Raw genomic sequence first — 19,400 nt, forward strand, 5'->3', positions numbered from 1 at the left:
AGTAATATTCCGTTGTGTATATGGACCACATCTTTATCCTTTCCTCTGTCAGTGGACATTTAGGTTGTTTCCATGTCTTGGCTACTGTAAATAGTGCTGCTATGAACATAGGGGTGCATGTATCTTTTTGGATTAGAGTTTTGTCTGGATATATTGGACTTCTTTATTTTAAATAGAGTCTTCAGCTCTATTTTTAGAAATTCCCAAATGCCACTATAAAGTATGTTACTGATTTTATAATGTAATATTGCCTTATTTAGAGTTGCATGTGGAAATAGACAACATAATGGAAAAATGTTGAGTAGTATGGTTCTTTTGAATGTCTCCTCCATGTGGCACCTCCAGCCCATTGATTCCTGGTTTCTTTCCATCTTTATGACCTAAGAGGTAGAAAGATATCCATATTTCCACAGGTAAAAGATAAACGTGTGTATTATTTTAGATGAAGGCCCTTCTGAGTCAATTCCAAAAGCACACCCTCAGAACGTGTGTTTCCATGACTGTCCGTGAGCACTGTTGAACTGTCAAAAATCCTTAATTGTTTTAGTGTTGGTGTGTTTGTTTACCTTGGTGGAACAGTAATGGAAAGATCATCTGTTCTTATGTGGTGGGATTTCCTTGTGCTCCGGGAGCTCTAGTTGGTGAGAACATTACTGGAATGTTCCTTAAATACATAAATAATTTCTGCAAAGAAATGACCTAGAAATCCACTTGGTTGTTTGGAAGCCAAAACATGCAAACATCTTTGCCTTCAGCGTGAACGTCAGACTTTCAGGTTGGGTAGCTAATGTTTGCTCATGGCCGTGTCAAGAGCCCTGTAGATGGAATCCTAGAATTCTGAGGTAGCTCTCCGAAAGGTAGAGACAGAAAAAAAGGCTAAGAGCAGCAGACAGAATAAAAATCATAGTTCTAGCACTTACTAGCTGTGTGACCTTGGATAAGTCACTTAAACTCTCTGTGTGTTGGATTCTTCATTTATAAATTGTGGGTATTTTCCTTCTAGAACTGTTAAGAAGATTAATATATTTCTCCAGTGTCTGAGTTATGGTTGGTCCCCTCCCCCAAACTGTCAACTTCATTGTTGTTGTCATTATTTCCCTGCTCTTAGGCTGGAGTCAAATGAGTGATATTGGGGCTTTTAAAAGATTTCTATTCTTTTCTCCTATTAAACCTTTGTTGGATTTAACCAGTTCTAAGCCAGTTCTCTCCATTTCCTGTCTGTGGAGCTCCATTAACTGCAGTAGGTGGACATCGTGAAATGATTGTGATTGACATGATTATCCGGCCCCTGTTTTCTGTTTCCTCTCCTGATGTGTCTATAGCACTACTTTTCATGGCTTCTGTATGACTAGTCTGTGTTTCTTAACTTTGGCTGTGAAGGTCAGAAGCGCACCTAGTAATTTCCCATGAACTTCACCAGCGAACCCGTTTCCTGAAGAAACATTTGGCTAACTGCTTCCTGGCTGAGGGGCTCATGCCTGAGCTATGTGGGAGGATCAATGAGCCACACTTGGCTCTAATTATCAGTGACTGCTTACCACTATCATGGAAATAGAAATAGAGGCGTACGTGTTCTATACAAGTATTTAAAAAATTCATTTGGTTTGGGACATACAATTGAGTAGTGACCAGTTCAGTAGCTGGACTAGAGAACCTAGTATGGGATGGATATTGCAGGTGGAGATCCGTCGGGGGCAGCTCCTGTCTCAGTGTGGCAGAGGTGACAGGAACGTCATTGCATAGTGCCAAAGAGAAAGGCAGTGACAACAATAGAAGTCCATCTAGGAGGGGGCAGGGTGTTGAGGCTAAGAATGCGGATTCAGGAGCTATACTGCCTGGGTGGGGGACCAGCTCTGTCACAGATCACTAGAGTGACTGTGGGCAAATTACAGTCCTCTTGGGGCTTCTGTTCCTTCCCCCATAAGATGGGGGACAGTGGTACCCACCTCATCAAGTTGTTGCAAATAGTCAATGGATTAGCATGTGTCAGAACTTAGAGGAGTGCCCAGCACTGGCACACCTTCAGTAAATGTGAGCTAGAACTGTCCTCTACATCGTGATGAGGCAGATGGAATACGTGAGTGTGAGTGATGGACTCTGGTCGGGGAGGGGAAGAGGAGGCAAGGAAGATTTGAGAGAAGTTGAACTCCAAGCTAGCCTCTTCTTTCTCTTTTGTAAATAATATTTTTAAATGATCATGCACCTTCATTACAGAAAAGTCGGAATATAGAGACAAGCAAAAAGAGAAGAATCAAAACTACCCCTTGGCCTGGCTCCAGAGGTACCCACTATTGACATGTAGCATATTTCCTTCTAGACTTCTTTATTCCTTCTCCCTGAGTTGGATTTTGAAAGATGTCAGGGAGGGTTAATGTTTTCTTACACTTAATTCCATCAATTTGGTTACATCAATATGTTATATAAGGAGCAATTTTTACTTGCTTTTAAAATTCTGTCATGAAATATTTCAAAAAACACAGAAGAGCATGGAGGGGGCAGTGTCTAGATTGGGCTCAAATCATGTGGAGAAGACTGCGGTCTTAGGAAGGGGGGAGGTGAAGGCCGACTAAACGTACTGAGTGTCCCCTTAGGTCTGTCCCTGTGTTGGGCTTTTCAGGCAGGTGACTTCCTGTATCCCTACAGTAACCATCTGAGGTTAATCCCCAGCCCCCCACCCCCTTTTTGATCCTGTAACTAAGGAGGCTTTGAGAGGTTGAAGAATTCTCCCACCCTAGCACATGAATCAGCGTAGAGCTGGAAGTGTCGTGAGCTTGATACCACCTAACCTGAATGCTGTTTCCTCTTCACAGCTGCCTCAGGGCCCCCTGACTCAACCATCTTTGTCCTTCTTTTATGTTGTGAATATTTTTTTTTTAACAAATTATATTTGGAAGCATACAGTGAACAAAATTGAGCTGATTTTTTTGTGGTAAAATATATATAACAAAAGATTTACCATTTTAAACATCTTTAAATGAACAATTCAGCCAACTTAAGTATATTCATGACGTTGTGCAACCTTTACCACTATCTTTTTCCAGAGCTTTTCCTCATCCCAAACAGAAACTCTGTACCCATTAAGCAATAACATCCCCACCTCCAACTTCTGTTTTACATTCTGTCTCTACAAATTTGCGTATTCCAGATAGGCAATTCTTCACATAAGTGGAATACTTGTTCTTTTGTGACTGGTCGACCTATTTTACTTAGCATAATGCTTTCAAGCTTCATTCCTGTCCTAGCGTGTATCAGAAATTGTATTTCTTTTCGTTGACTGAATAGTATTTCATTACGTATACATACTACATTTTGTTTATCCGTTCATCTGCCAGTGGGCATTTATGTTTCCACCTTTTGGCTATTGTGAATAGTGTAGCTATGAACATTCGTCATAGAACTCAATGAGAACAATAACAGAAAAACAACCCAATTTTAAAAATGGACAAATAGACATTTCTCCAAAGAAGATATACGTATGACCAATAAGCACATGAAAATATGCTCAGCATCATTAGTCATTAGGGAAATGCATATCAAAACCACAATGAGATCACTGTCCACCCACTGGAATAGCTATAATAAAAAAAAGGAAAATATCAAGTGTTAGTGAACACATGGAGAAATCGGAACCCTTGACATTGCTGTTGAGAATGCAAAATGCTGCAGCTACTGTGGAAAAGATTTTGATGGTTCCTCAAATTGTTAAGCATAAAATTACCGTATGACTCAGTGATTCCACTCCTAGGTATGTGCCCCAAAGAATTGAAAACAGGGACTCAAACAGATACTTGTATACCAATTGAGCTCATTTTGAATGTGCATTATTATTATTGTTTATCAGTTCATCTTTCCTAAAGATGATTTACTTATGTTGCCATCTGGGCATTTAGCATGTAGAGCAGCAGAAATTAGAGCTCCAGAAAAAAACCCCACCTACACAATACAATGAAACTGAAGCCCTAGAGACACAAAAAGTTTGGTTCTACCACGGAGGCCAGCTTGTCATGTCAAGACACAAAGGGAACGTTTTGAAGGAGAATCCGGGCTGAATCAGATTTCTTCTGTCTAATAACATTGTCAAGATAATGATAAAATAATGTCAAGAAGATTTATCTACAGAACTTTTTTCTTCTAGTCTCAGAGCCCCAAAGATTTATTTCCCAAGTATTAGATTTTCTTGGTTGTACCATGATGAAATTGGCAGGTCTTGCTAATCAGAGTTGGGAATAGAAAAATCTACTTAGAACATTTGTTTTGAGTTCTTAGGTAGTTATTCTGCAGAGTTGAGTCTCTTGACCACCTATTAACCATTGATAATTTATCCTGAACTTAAAGCCTTAGGGGGTGTATCAAAATATTCACACTTGAATACTTCTTATTCTGGAAATGCACTTTGAATTATAGAATGAAATACTCTCTCTGCAAAGATCTGGGAGCTGTAACTGCCCAAAGTGTTGTTAACTCCACCCTGCAGCCCTGCCATTAGTTCTGTGACTGGGCATTCACCTAAAGAAAGATACCTTTTGGGCTTCCCTGGTGGCGCAGTGGTTGAGAATCTGCCTGCCAATGCAGGGGGCACGGGTTCGAGCCCTGGTCTGGGAAGATCCCACGTGCCGCGGAGCAACTAGGCCCGTGAGCCACAACTACTGAGCCTGCGCGTCTGGAGCCTGTGCTCCGCAACAAGAGAGGCCACGACAGTGAGAGGCCCGTGCACCGCGATGAAGAGTGGCTCCCGCTCGCCACAACTAGAGAAAGCCCTCGCACAGAAACGAAGACCCAACACAGCCAAAAATAAATAAATAAATTTATTAAAAAAAAAAAAAAGAAAGATACCTTTTTTCTGAAATCCTCTCTTGAACTGGGTCAGTAGTTACCTGTTTTAGTTTCTCTGCTGGGTGGCAGCTGCTTAAGGATGGGTATATGTAATATAGTTGTCTGATTAAGTTGGCACAGGTAGTCTGTCCTAAAATTACAAAGTAACAGCCGAATCAAGCACAGTCTTTTTTTTTTTCTTTTTAATTCATTGATTTTTAATATATTCACAGAACTGTGCAATAATCAACACAATCAATTTTTAGAGTGTTTAAATTACCCCCATCCCCCCAAAACCCATGTACCCATCAGTTGTCACTCCCTGTTCTCCCCACCCTTACTCCCGTCTAGCTCTAAGAAATCACTAATTTACTCTATTTTTTTTTTTATGGATTTGCCTATCCTGGATATTTTTTTTATACAAATGGAATCATATAATATGTGGTCTTTTGTAACTGGCTTCTCTCATTGAGCATAATGTTTGCCCATGTTATAGTGTGTAGCCTACTTTCATTCCTTTTTATTGATGAATAATATGTCAGTATACGGATATACCACATTTTGTTTATCCATCCATCCATGGATGGACATTTGGGTTGTCCCTTATTAGGTACATGATTTACAGATATTTTTTTCCCATTCTATGGGTTGTTCAAGCACAGTCTTTCAAGGGCTGTCAACCCACTTGAAATCCAGAATGTGGAGAGGATCGAGCCAGTGGGATTTGAGAAGCTCTCCTCCCTGCCCAAGTTCTGAACCAACTGGGAAAGACAGAGGAGTCAGCAGGTGGAGATCAAAAAGTCAGCTTCGTTATTGATAGATGTGGGATTGGAGGTTGTGGCTTAGAAGTAGGGCAACAGTAAGATTCTTGAAATCCTTACCTGGAAGAGTTAGATGGACTTGCCCACCTATGCAGACCTAGCCCTGGACAATAGTAGGTGGCCCCCCTACTAAAATTACCTTCTAAACTCACCTACCACATGATCCAGAGTGGGTCAGACCTTGGGTTCTCCGTGGGCCTGGGAGACCCCAAAGAGAGAGGGAAGAGAGAGGCTTGAGCTAGGCATGCGGGGGTCATTTTCCCAAACTAGGTGAGTGACCCTGCCCACCCATCCCCGTTAGCAGTCCAAGCAGTCAGTGAAGCCAGGGAGTTTCCTGTGCTTTACTGTACATGGATCTTCCCCAGGGAAGGAAACCTCAGGCCTGGGGACATGGTACACATGTTCCATCAGGATGAATGCTATCATAGTTCCCAAACAATTATTTTATCACCTTTGATCTGATAAAAGCGAACCACTTAGAGTCTTGATGCATTTTCAGTGAGAGGGCTGATTCTGCCCCAACCATAGAGTGAGGAGAAGGCCACGTTTGTGTGTGTGTTTTTTTAAATAAATTTATTTATTTTTGGCTGCATTGGGTCTTCGTTGCTGCATGCAGGCTTTCTCTAGTTGCGGTGAGGGGGGCTACTCTTCGTTGTGGTACACGGGCTTCTCATTGCGGTGGCTTCTCGTTGCAGAGCACGGGCTCTAGGCGCACGGGCTTCAGTAGTTGTGGCACGCAGGCTCAGTAGTTGTGGCTCACAGGCTCAGTAGTTGTGGCTCACGGGCTCTAGAGCGCAGGCTCACTAGTGGCGCACAGGCTTACTTGCTCCGTGGCATGTGGGATCTTCCCAGACCAGGGCTCAAACCCGTGTCCCCTGCATTGGCAGGTGGATTCTTAACCACTGAGCCACCAGGGAAGTCCCACGTTTTTGTCTTAATAGACAGTCAGGTGTTTACTCCCCATAAAATGCTCCCCTTTGTGAAATGCGGACACCCCTTTTCATCCGAGGGTGGCTGCACTTCACGATTGTCTAAATCAGTGCAAACCTTTTCTTGAAATATTTCGGCTGTTTAATTAGGAATAAGCAGTGATGAAGCAATGATTTTGAAAGTAATTAGCTTAACATTCTGTCAGTTCTCTGTTGGACAGAAAATGTAGGTAGGTGACAGTCTTCCGTTCTGCAGATTCCAGAATCCTAGTGTCGTAGCGCTAGGACACCACAAAGGCATCAGGGACCCTCTAGTTTAACCCCCTCTCCTAATTTAACACCCAGAATCTTAATATGGTCAATCTTCCTTGGTAGGCACTCAAGTTTGTAGAATAAATGAATGAATGCTGTATATGTTCTGCTCTATTGCTACTCTTTCTTTTGTGACATAATTTCATGGCCATCTTGGCTGGAATGACCTGCTCTCCTGGCATGTTAATTTTATTTATATACAGGGGAAACTTTATGTAGTTTGGTTGCCAGGTTTGGTGACCCTCATGAGATAAATACATTCATACACAAAACTTCTGTGGGTTCCACTCATTTGAAAAGCTGGTAAAAGCCATGGAAGTGCTCTTTTTACAAATGCAGATATGCCTATGCACATAATTTTGTCTCCAATTCCAGAAGGTTCAAAGGCCTTTGAAAGTTCTCCAGGGATCCTATTCTGAGAACCTTTGTTTTAGCGTCAACTCCCAAGACCTATGCAGAATTGCTAAAGTGAGCAAGGTTATGTGACCCCTGCCCTTTAAAAGCATGAATGTTTAAAAGAAATACAAATAGCTTCATGTGGAGACTTGTAATTTCCATCTGGGCAGTGATTTTTAACTGAGGGTTGAGACCCTTTTGGGGTTTCTTAAATAATGTTAGTGGTTTGGGGCCAACATTACCAAAACAAGGTAATGGAACATAATAGTAAAGAAACCAGGCTATACATCTATATATTGAGTTGAGATGAAAAATATGGGCCCCAGTTTGAGAAGCCTGATGTCTGCTCTGCTTGTTTTGCTATATATATTTAGGGCAGTGGGAGCAATTTAAAGAAATTCATGCTTTCTTTTCATGATCTGTTTTGACTGTGTTGGCCCTTTTTTCTTCCTTATAAAAGAGGTCCAAGAGTCCACTGGTTCCACTAACATTTTAATGTCTTGACAGCCTATCCCAAGTCATCACTTATCCACAGTTGTGAAAATAAGCTTAAATCCTACTCTTGAAGGCTCTCCTGATTTTTCTTTATATTCAGTCTTTTTTTCCTCCTCTCCAGCTAAGTAAAGATCAGTGTGATCCCCACCAGGCCACCACTTAAGCACTTTTAGATAAGAGACTTAATGATGTTCCTAGACTCAGTTTCCTCATCTGTAAAATGATCCTGATAATGATAATTTCCTTCTCCCAGGATTATTGGGAAGATTATGAGTTTACACATGTAGAATGCATAGCATAAATCCTCAATAAGCATTAATCAGTATTCCTAGTAGTGGTTGAATTGTTTGTATACCGTAAGGGAATTGCATTTTTTAAAAATAAATTTATTTATTTATTTATTTTTGGCTGCATTGGGTCCTTGTTGCTGCGCGCGGGCTTCTCATTGCAGTGACTTCTCTTGTTGCCGAGCGTGGGCTCTAGGTGTGCAGGCTTCAGTAGTTGTGGCTTGCAGGCTCAGTAGTTGTGGCGCACGGGCTTAGTTGCTCAGCGACATGTGGAACCTTCCCGGACCAGGGCTCGAACCTGTGTGCCTTGCATTGGCAGGCGGATTCTTAACCACTGCGCCACCAGGGAAGCCCGAGGAATCTCATTTTATACTTCCTTTAGAACTTCTCAGAATCCATCCATTTGGGCTGCATTTACCAAGGAGATGAGCACTCTGGTGATGTTCTTGTTTTAAAAGCATCTGCCTATCAATTTTTTTAAAATGTACTCTATTTAACTCCTCATTTTTTTGGTATAAATTATTTTGCCCCCGCACGTCATAAATGACATTAAAAGAACAGTCTCTCTTTCCTCTCTTTGGATTGTGAACCAACATTCTGTTCACTTACAAATGTTACAAATGTTGCAAGTGTTGATTTTTGGAACCCATATGGGAGTCTCCACAAAGACTCAGAATATCATTAAAACTCAAGTGCCAGGATCTGTTATTAAAGTAAATGTGGTAAAAAAAAAAAAATTCTCAGAGTTAAGTGACTTTCCTGGTGTTTTTCCCCCTCAGAAGTACTTTTTGTAGGTACTGTGTCAATCTTTAAGGAAAGGAGTTTATTGAATTTCCAGAGTTATCAACAATACTCAAAGCAAATATTTCCCCCGAATCAATGTATTCAAATTCTTATAAATTTATTTATTTATTATTTCTTTTTTGGCTGTGTTGGGTCTTCGTTGTGCACGGGCTTTCTCTAGATGTGGCGAGCAGGGGCTACTCTTTGTTGCCGTGTGCGGGCTTCTCATTGCGGTGGCTTCTCTTGTTGCGGAGCACAGGCTCTAGGCACGCGGGCTTCAGTAGTTGTGGCATGCAGGCTCAGTAGTTATGGCTCGTAGGCTCTAGAGCGCAGGCTCAGTAGTTGTGGCGCACGGGCTTAGTTACTCCGTGACATGTGGAATCTTCCTGGACCAGGGCTCGAACCCGTGTCCCCTGCATTGGCAGGCGGATTCTTAACCACTGCACCACCAGGGAAGTCGTCAAATTCTTAGAAGAGATAATTTATGCATGAAAATCTTGCTTCTCTACCACTCAGTGTATTGCCAGAAGATTTAAGTTAAAGCTCGTTGTAGCTTATAATATATAGGATGTACTCTATGCATATAAACACTATTTTTTGCTCCAGTAGCTGCTATAATTTAAAGGTTGTGTGTGATGTGAGTTTGAGAAGGTTGATGAGCTCTCTCTCGTGGGGCAGCCCTACCTTCATTAAAATGCTTCCTGACACTCCTTTCTGTTCCATGCCCTGCCCTGTTCATTCCTTCCATCTACATAATGTTTTCATATTCTCTTTTCTTCCTTTCACTCTCTCTAGCTATAAAAACTTTCCCCTCGGAAGGAATGCACTTACTAGTATCTGGCAGAATTCTATAGGAAAAGGCCATCTATCTATCGTCCAATGGACCAACGTTGGAATTCCCACTCAGCTACTTCTAAGAATTTGGGCAACATCATTGACCTCTCTGAGCTTCAGTTTGTTGTCTGTAAAAGGGGCCTCCTATTATCTGTGGATTCAGTGAATGGTTCATACTGATAAGGCACAAGTTTACTTCTCTGAAAGGTATGTGTTTCTCGAGAAATAATTAAAAATCAACATCTAACAGTGGATTTTTTGGTTATTATTCAGCTGGGTAGGGAATGTATTTTGTGAACGAGGGGAGTCTTCTTAAAACCCCTGAAATCTCTTTATTTCTGTTTTCCTACTGTTTGCAAGGGCTCTGACATTACATGCTGAGTGATAGGTGCTAATGATAACTTTTATTGATCCATCTTTTACGTTCCAAGTCAAGTATGTGCTTTTGCATATTATTACATTTAATTGTCATTGGTCACTTGGGGGTAGGATGGTGGTGGTACAGTGTTACTAGGAACAATCACTAGAACTGACTTCTTACCATTTACAGATGAGAAATTGAAGTTTAGTGATGTTGAGAGTCTCACCCCATAGACTTCCTGGCCCTCGAGGCTAATTTCTCAGTCACTGTTCAATCCTCTCTTTCCCTGTGAAGAGGTAGACAGAGATAATTAGACTGCTGAGTCAAAAATAGAGTGTCCCATCCACCACCCCCACCCCCCGCCCCTGTCTCCCCAGTCCAAGAACTGCCCTTTGTGCACTGCTACACTCCAACACGGAGGAAATGGACCTGTTCTGAAATTGATCCATAGACCCAGGTGTGGGAGGATGAGTCTTTTAAGAAATGACTAAGTTGACTCAGACATAATGATAAACCAGCTCCCATGGCTGTTTGGGCCAAAATCTGTGTCCCAAGTTACCGGGAACCTTGGTGGACATTTTTGGAGTGATTTCACTTCCATGTTTAAAGCTTCTATCTTTCACTGGGTGGTGTCATTAAAGAGAAAACACTTTCTTAGTAATATCAGCTGTTCCCTAGGTGGGGTCCTTCCCCTTTTTAGAAAACTGGCAGCTCAATTCAGGGCCTCCTGTCTCGCTTTGGAGGATATTAATTCCCCAGAGTGAGCGATTTTTGACCCTGTTCCTCTCTGTGCACCAACAAAGCAGTGTCAGAAAACATTTCGTGACAGTGAAGACGCTGGGCAAGGGAATCCAGGTTTTCCTCCTTGGTTCCAGCACCAGCGTAAGACGGTTCATGATTTACATATTGTGAGTCCTGCCAAGCCGATGCAGGTGTTGCTGACTTGTGAAGACATGTTGACTCTCCTTTCTCTAAAGAGAGGTTGAGATGCGGTCCTTTGTCATAGGGATCCTGCTGTGCCAGTCACCGAGCTACACGTCAGTGTCTAAAAATACAGATTACACTGTGCTATAGAAGTAAACATTTTGCCGTACTGCCTTGAATAGGTTTTCTTTCAATGAATTTCGTCCTCCTTCCTGCTCACATCCCACGTTGCTGGGTAGCCCTTCCTTTAGGGTTGCTGGCTGTGATCATGAGATCATCTTAGTTGGCTTTGCCTTTTTGGTGTCAGTAAATTGTTAGGAGAGAACACAGAGTCGCTGGGAGTTTCCACCTGGGAGTGGTTAACTTCTACTTCTGAAAGGTAGCTAGTAAGGCTGGGTTTTCAGGAATCCAGTATGTCTCAGTTGTAAGTCTGTGAAATTAAGTTCACTTCCATGATGGTAAATTTCCAAGGATTTTTTTTGGAGCTGGTAGCTTTGTGACCACCCAGAAGATTCTCACCAACGTTCTTTAACCCAAGGCAGTTTTTTGTCTAGATAGGCTGACCCCTTTAACACACAACCCCAGATTTCAGTGGCTTCGTGTACTCGGAGGTTTATGATTGCCCTCGTCAATCTATTGCAGGTTCTCTTTCTTCACAAGGTCATTCAGGGACCCAAGGCTGCTCCATCTGCTTGGCTTCTGGCTTCTCTGCATTTGATGTGTAGGGAAGAGAAGAGGCACCACCCGGAGGGTCTCAGGGGAGGTGTCAGGGCTAGATTCTGGAAGTGGCCAACATCATATGAGTTTGTATTCCATTGGCCGTGACACAGGCACGTGGCCCCCGCATAGGTTTTTTGTCTGGGCTGGGAAGCTACATTTCCTCACTTCCCAGGTGAAAAAGGAATAAATTTAACGTCACAATTTCATGTTATAAACTGAATCTTAAGCGTTTCTGAAGGTGAGGTGTGTCTATTAGGAAGACCTTGGGGGGGATTGACTTGGTAGGGGATTGACTTGGTAGCTCGTTATTTGATCTGAATTCCGGATTTATTTTTACCTTAGGTGTTCATGATTGACTTGGTAGCTCGTTATTTGATCTGAATTCCGGATTTATTTTTACCTTAGGTGTTCATGAGCTTCCCGCGAATGGGGAAGAAGGGAATTTTTTTTTTTTTTTTTAAGTGCTGCACTGGGGACTTTGCTTTTTTGCCTGATGATGTATTTATAACCTGTGTAAAGATCCAAAATTAATGTCTGGTCATGCACGATGCATTCTAGTTATAATCAGATTTGGGTTTTTCAGATGGTTCCTCTGTGGATCTGTGCTAACTTCAGAGATTATTCCCTGATGTCTGTCTTTGTACCTCACCTTGCCCTGAGTTTCAGGGTCAGAAGGCCACGTCATCGAGTTTCCTCGTTTGAGCAGCAGCTCTCTTGACTTTCAGGAGGATCCCAGCCAGACTTTCCTATCCAGGAGTGTGGAATTCCAGCCGTGTGATTTTTTTTCCACCTAAGACATGTTTTCCCCTATAAATTCCAAAGCTTTTCATCTTTAATAATAATTTTGGAAGCATTTAAAACATTTCATACTTTCTCAGTCATCTTCAACAGAGTATGTGGAGCATAATTTAATCTGTAGTCAGTTTTTTCTTTCTTTCTTTTTTCTTTTCTCTCCAGCTGAGATTTGGTCAAGTAGAAGTTATTGAGGTTGGAAGGCCAGGAAAGGTGAGGCCATGAAGCTAATTGCACTGTTCTTCTCATGTTGCTTCATTTCCTCCTGTCACATCTGGTGTGGTATTCTGTCCCTTCTTCCTCCTTCCCATCAGCCACTGGTCCCTTGAACTCTCTGCCTTTGGTTTACTGTTGGCTGTCACACCAGATAACTCAGTGTGCTAAATCGAGAATCGATAGGTTCTAAATGAGGACTTACAACAGAGAGACTCCCGCTACTGACAGAGTCAAGTTCACACTCCTCATCTCGTGGGCTACAGCCTTTGGCAGCTGGCTAGTCTGGTCCTGGCTGGTTGCACAAACTGCAGCCACCCCACGCTCATCACACACACACTGCACCCTCTTTCTGAGCCACACCAAGTGATAATCCTCATAAACCATATCATTGTAATAAATATCAATGAATGTTAATTGAGTATTTACTATGTGCCAGGGTCTTTTGTAGAATATATTGAAGCATGAAACCTTCCCAGAGACCAAGGCATTTAGACTATATTGAATGTAGATCAAATTCTCAAGTATTTAAAATAGTTAAATATTATGTTATTAATATATACTATTACATATCACATATTTATAATTTAATAATTAAGTATAGATTAAATGTTACCTATATAGGTGCGTGTGGAATACGTTAAAGCGTTTAACCATATCAAGGACGGGCTGGGTAACGTTATTCTCTCCCTTTTACAAACGGAGAAAGGAAATGCAGAGGTTACATAACTTACCCAAGGTCACACGGCTAGGGGGCGCCAGAGCAACCCATTGTGTAGTGCTGACTGCCTGAAGTAACTAGACTCCCATGGGTGAATTTTCCTCCCCAGCCCTTTATTCTACTTGGGGGAGCCCCTTATTTCTATGCTCAAAATTCAGTGGAGACTCAACATCTTCCTGTAACTTCCCCCTCTTCTCATGCTGTCTCTTTCCTGAACAGAATCAAATCTGTGCTCAGAAATGAGATCATTACACATTCCATCTATCTGCAAGCCCCCGTCTCTGCTGACTGGAGCTCCTCGAGGACAGGGCCAGGGCTGGGGAGGCCTTTGTTCGATGCTGGTGGAATTGATCAGCATGAGAGATTATCATGCCAGCTTCCCATTTTCCAGATGACAAAACCGAGGCTCAGTGTGGTTGCATCGCAGAGCTGTCTGGGAGGATCTGGGACTAGTACCATTGTTTTCCGAGTCTGTGGCAATTGGACTTTGAAAGCAGAACACTCGGCAGTTATTTTGGTCTGGTTCCTTAGTTCCTGGCAGTGTTCTGGCTGGCGGGAGGTGTTGCTGAGTGTACCATGCACTTAACATGTACTTGGAGTGATAACAACAGTTGTAGGAGTGGCTTGGCATGAAAAGACAGAGCAGGGCCCTGAGTTTACACCAACCTGCTGACTGAGGGTTCAGATACTCTGGTGAGGACAGAAGGGCACATGAACACGTGTGGCTAAAGGGATTTTGTTTGATTTTTTCCTAAGATGAAACTAGCGAATTTTATACATCCTTTCATTCCTTCTCATATTTAATGTAGCAAATCACTTGCTAAATTATGTCTCCTTGTACAAATGATCCATAACTGTTCTGTCCCTGTGTATGTAACTTAGAATAAATAAACAATCAGGCTTCAAATTTTGTTTTTAATTTGAGATTGTCACAGACTTTGGGAAAAGTTGGCACTATCGTATAAAGAATGTTGTTTTCTCTCAGTCATTTGGGAGTAAATTGCTATTACCCCCAGGCATGAGTGTTTTTTTCCTATAAGCAAGGGCACTCTACTACACAACCACCCTACAGGGCTCAAAATCATGAAATGAGCTGATACATTACCGTCAGCTCCACATCACACCCTCTTCCACTCTTGTCATTTGTCCCCAGCGCCATTTCAAGTAACAGGTGTTTCCAGTTAGCAGCATGTGATGCCTTGAGTTGTCATGTGTCTTCAGATGCCTTCAGTCGGGAACAGCTCCCCCGTCTTGGTGCTCATGACTTTGACTCTGTTGAAGAGCCCAGGCCAGTTATTTTGTTGCATGTCTGTCAGTTTGGCTTTGCTTGAGGCTTTCTCGAGATCAGATCCACATTCCACACCATTGGCAGACACACTAAATGGTGATGGTGTGTCCTTCCCACTGTGTCTTCCCTGGGAACTCCCAATGTGGACCCACCCCATTTCGGATGATAGTCACTCACCGTAGTCTCTTGGTTAAGATGGCATCTGCCAGCCTTCCCTGCTAGGAAGTTATTCTTTTCCCCTTTGTTAGTAAACTTTTTTTTTTTTTCTGCGGTATACGGGCCTCTCACTGTTGCGGACTCTCCCGCTGCGGAGCACAGGCTCCAGACGCGCAGGCTCAGCGGCCATGGCTCACGGACCCAGCCGCTCCGCGGCATGTGGGATCTTCCTGGACCGGGGCACGAACCCGTGTCCCCTGCATCGGCAGGCGGACTCTCAACCACTGCGCCACCAGGGAAGCCCAGTAAACGTTTTATAGAGAGACTTTGAAACGGTGTCGAACCCCTATTTCTCAACAAACTTCGAGTTTACTTATTTATAGCTATATGGACTCATGGTTTCCTATTTTAGTCAATGGTTATACTGTGTTAGTGGTAGTATTTATTTTGATAACTCAGGTCCTCCCTGATTGGACCTGTGGGAGTCCCTTCAGGAGGGCTCCTCTGTGCTCTTCTGTCCACCATTCCTCACTCTGGCTGGACTCTGATTAACCCTGGGTCCTTCCCTTTGTGGGTGCCACCCCTACCCTGCTTGGGCTCTGACACGCCTGTGCCAGGCCACTCCTGTGAGTGGATACCCTCCCCACTGTAGTTTTTAAAAAACTCATGTTTTTTTTTTTTAAATGCATACTTCTGGAGAGGGTGTGGAGGAAAGGGAACCCTCCTACACTGTTGGTGGGAATGTAAATTGGTACAGCCACTATGGAGAACAGTATGGAGGTTCCTCAAAAACCTAAAAATAAAGTTGCCAGATGATCCAGCAATCCCACTCCTGGGCATATACCCAGACACAACTATAATTCAAAAAGATACATGCACCCCTATGTTCATAGCAGCACTATTCACAATAGCCAAGACACGGAAATGATCTAAATGCCCATCAATAGATGAATGGATAAAGAAGATGTGGTAATATATATATATATATATATATATACACACACACACATAGATATACAATGGAATATTAGTCATTAAGAAGAATGAAATAATGCCATCTGCAGCAACGTGGATGGACCTAGAGATTATCGTACTAATTGTAGTAAGTCAGAAAGAGAAAGACATATATGATACTGCTTATATATGGAATCTAAAAAAAGGGTACAAATGAACTTATCTACAAAACAGAAACAGACTCACAGACATAGAGAATAGACTTGTGATTGCCAAGGGGGTGGGGGTTAGGGATGGATTGGGAGTTTGGGGTTAGCAGGTGCAAACTATGATGTAGAGGGTGGATAAACAACAAGGTCCTGCTGTACAACACAGGGAACTATATTCGATATTCTGTGATAAACCATAATGGAAAAGAATATGAAAAAGACTGTATATGTATATATGTATAACTGAGTCACTCTGCTTTACAGCAGAAATTAACGCAACATTGTAAATCAACTATACTTCAATAAAATTTAAAAGAAAGTATATTTCACATTATCTTGGGGTCAGTATACTATAGACATATTAATGAAGGTTTTAAGATTGCCAATAAACACTTGAAAGAATGCTCAACATCATTAATCATTAGAGAAATGCAAATCAAAACTACAATGACATATCATCTCACACCGGTCAGAATGGCCATCATGAAAAAATCTACAAACAATAAATGCTGGAGAAGGTGTGGAGAAAAGGGAGCACTCTTGCACTGCTGGTGGGAATGTGAATTGGTACAGCCACTATGGAGAACAGTATGGAGGTTCCTCAAAAAGCTACAAATAGAACTACCATATGACCCAGCAATCCCACTACAGGGCATATACCCTGAGAAAACCAAAATTCAAAAAGAGTCATGTACCAAAATGTTCATTGCAGCTCTATTTACAATAGCCAGGAGATGGAAACAAGCTAAGTGCCCATCATCGGATGAATGGATAAAGAAGATGTGGCACATATATACGATGGAATATTACTCAGTCATAAAAAGAAACGAAATTGAGTTATTTGTAGTGAGGTGGATGGACCTAGAGTCTGTCATACAGAGTGAAGGAAGTCAGAAAGAGAAAGACAAATACAGTATGCTAACACATATATATGGAATCTAAGAAAAAAAAAATGTCATGAAGAACCTAGGGGTAAGACAGGAATAAAGACACAGACCTACTAGAGAATGGACTTGAGGATATGGGGAGGGGGAAGGGTAAGCTGGGACAAAGTGAGAGAGTGGCATGGACATTATATATACACTACCAAATGTAAAACCAATAGCTAGTGGGAGGCAGCCACATAGCACAGGGAGATCAGCTCAGTGCTTTGTGACTGCAGGGAGATCAGCTCAGTGCTTTGTGACTGCCTAGAGGGTGGGAGGGAGGGAGATGCAAGAGGGTCGAGATATGGGGATATATGTATATGTATGGCTGATTCACTTCGTTATATAGCAGAAACTAACACACCATTGTAAAGCAATTATACTCCAATAAAGATGTTTAAAAAAAAAAATGAAGGTTTTAGGGGAGAACTGGTTTTGTTCCTCAACTGAAAAAACCCCAACGAAGCCTGTTTAGAATTTGTAGCTGGTATGGAGGGGAGCTTCTGTGCTCCAGGCACATTTTTTGTTTTTTTTTTTTTGCGGTACCCGGGCCTCTCACTGTTGTGGCCTCTCCCGTTGCGGAGCACAGGCTCCGGAAGCGCAGGCTCAGCGGCCATGGCTCACGGGCCCAGCCGCTCCGCGGCATGTGGGATCTTCCCGGACCGGGGCACGAACTAGCGTCCCCTGCATCGGCAGGCGGACTCTCAACCACTGCGCCACCAGGGAAGCCCCCAGGGAAGCCCCCAGGGAAGCCCCCAGGCACATTCTTAAACAAATTACTGAAAGACTTAGGAGAAGTTCAGTCATGTTAAAAACCCAAGGATTGAAATTGCTGTCATCACTTTCTTCTCCGCAACTGGGTTGTGGAGAAAAAAAGGATTAGCAAGGTGATAGAAGGGCATCTTCTCAAGGAGAGTTGGGTTGGGAGGAAGGGCGGCTCACAGGAACCTGCGAGGATTACTTTTTAACTGTACCCAGTGGTTCTGGAAGGGAGGGGAAAAGGTGAGAACCACTTTTATTTATTTATTTATTTTTAATTGTCTGTGCTCATCTCTTCTTCCTCCCCTTTCCTCTTCTCTCCCGTCCTTATCCATGCTGCCCAATCTTGTGCCCCAAACGCTCATTCATCACCACTTACATTTCTATATGACTAACTCAGATTTGCCGCTCTCAAAATCATCAACTACAATTCTTGGCCCCAAATTTAATTTTTAAAAATTGTTTATAGATAGTTTTTTTTTTAAAGAAAGATTTTAGTGAAACAATGATCATAGTGAACACGTTCAGTGGCACATCCTTGTTAAGAAAAAAATATAAAATGTATACTGTTGGGACTTCCCTGGCGGTCCAGTGGTTAAGACTCCCTGCGCCCAGTGCACGGGGCATGGGTTGGATCCCTGGTCTGGGAACTGAGATCCGGCATGCCACGTGGCCAAAAAAATAAATAAAGGAAAACCCTTCTCAACAACTGATCAGTCTATTAGAAGAAACATTAAGAGGGAAAAAGAAAACTGTGTTTAAAAATAAATAATTAAAAAATAAAATTTATACTATTTACTTTATAAATATGTCTTCTCTGCCCCCTTCTCCCTCTCCCTCCCCCTCCCTCCCTCCCTCTCTCCCTCCCTCCCTCTCTCTCTCTGTCTCTCTCTCTCTCTCTCACACACACACACACACACACACACACACACACACACACACCAGTGTGATGGAAGATAGTTATCTGAGACAGAGGTTGGGTAAATTTTGAAATTCAAAACATGTCAAGGATATAATATTCCAGTTATTAACGTTTACTAGGGCTGGAAAAATCTGTTTGTTGTCTTGAATTTTCAGTAACCACACCCACATTAAAAAAAATCTTTCCCATATTCTCATTTTAGCACATCACTCTTACCTTTAACACATGGTAACTGTTTGACTGAATTGAACTGGACCCCCAATTTTGAGGCTGGTAGGCTAGATTTCTTAAAAATAGATTCTCTGATGGCTTCCCAGAAACAGAGCATTTGAAACTTAAGATTGGGATTTTTTTTGGAGTATAATTGCTTTACAATGGTGTGTTAGTTTCTGCTTTATAACAAAGTGAATCAGTTATACATATACATATGTTCCCATATCTCTTCCCTCTTGCGTCTCCCTCCCTCCCACCCTCCCTATCCCACCGCTCCAGGCGGTCACAAAGCACCGAGCTGATCTCCCTGTGCTATGTGGCTGTTTCCCACTAGCTATCTACCTTACCTTTGGTAGTGTATATGTGTCCATGCCACTCTCTCGCTTTGTCACAGCTTACCCTTCCCCCTCCCCATATCCTCAAGTCCATTCTCTAGTAGGTCTGTGTCTTTATTCCTGTCTTACCCCTAGGTTCTTCATGACATTTTTTAAGATTGGGATTTAATCGGTATATACCTGATTCCTTTTGGACCCTAAGCTTCCAAGATTTCCTTTCTTTTTTCCCGTCCTCTCT

At 42.4% G+C, this 19,400-nt stretch overlaps 1 protein-coding gene across 7 annotated transcripts in view; it reads left to right on the forward strand.

Annotated features, from left to right (window-relative positions):
* Nucleotides 1-19,400, forward strand: part of TIAM1 (TIAM Rac1 associated GEF 1) — a 397,588-nt gene that overhangs the window by 208,115 nt on the left and 170,073 nt on the right. The window contains exon 2 of one of the 7 annotated variants that reach the window (XM_060297859.1): nucleotides 9,631-9,876. The exons of the other annotated variants lie outside the window; for them this stretch is intronic. The gene's annotated coding sequence lies outside the window, so the exon portion shown is untranslated. The remainder of the gene's footprint in view (nucleotides 1-9,630; nucleotides 9,877-19,400) is intronic. 7 annotated transcript variants of the gene reach the window in all.

Source organism: Globicephala melas, chromosome 4 (assembly GCF_963455315.2).
Source record: "Globicephala melas chromosome 4, mGloMel1.2, whole genome shotgun sequence".
Taxonomy (NCBI): domain Eukaryota; kingdom Metazoa; phylum Chordata; class Mammalia; order Artiodactyla; family Delphinidae; genus Globicephala; species Globicephala melas.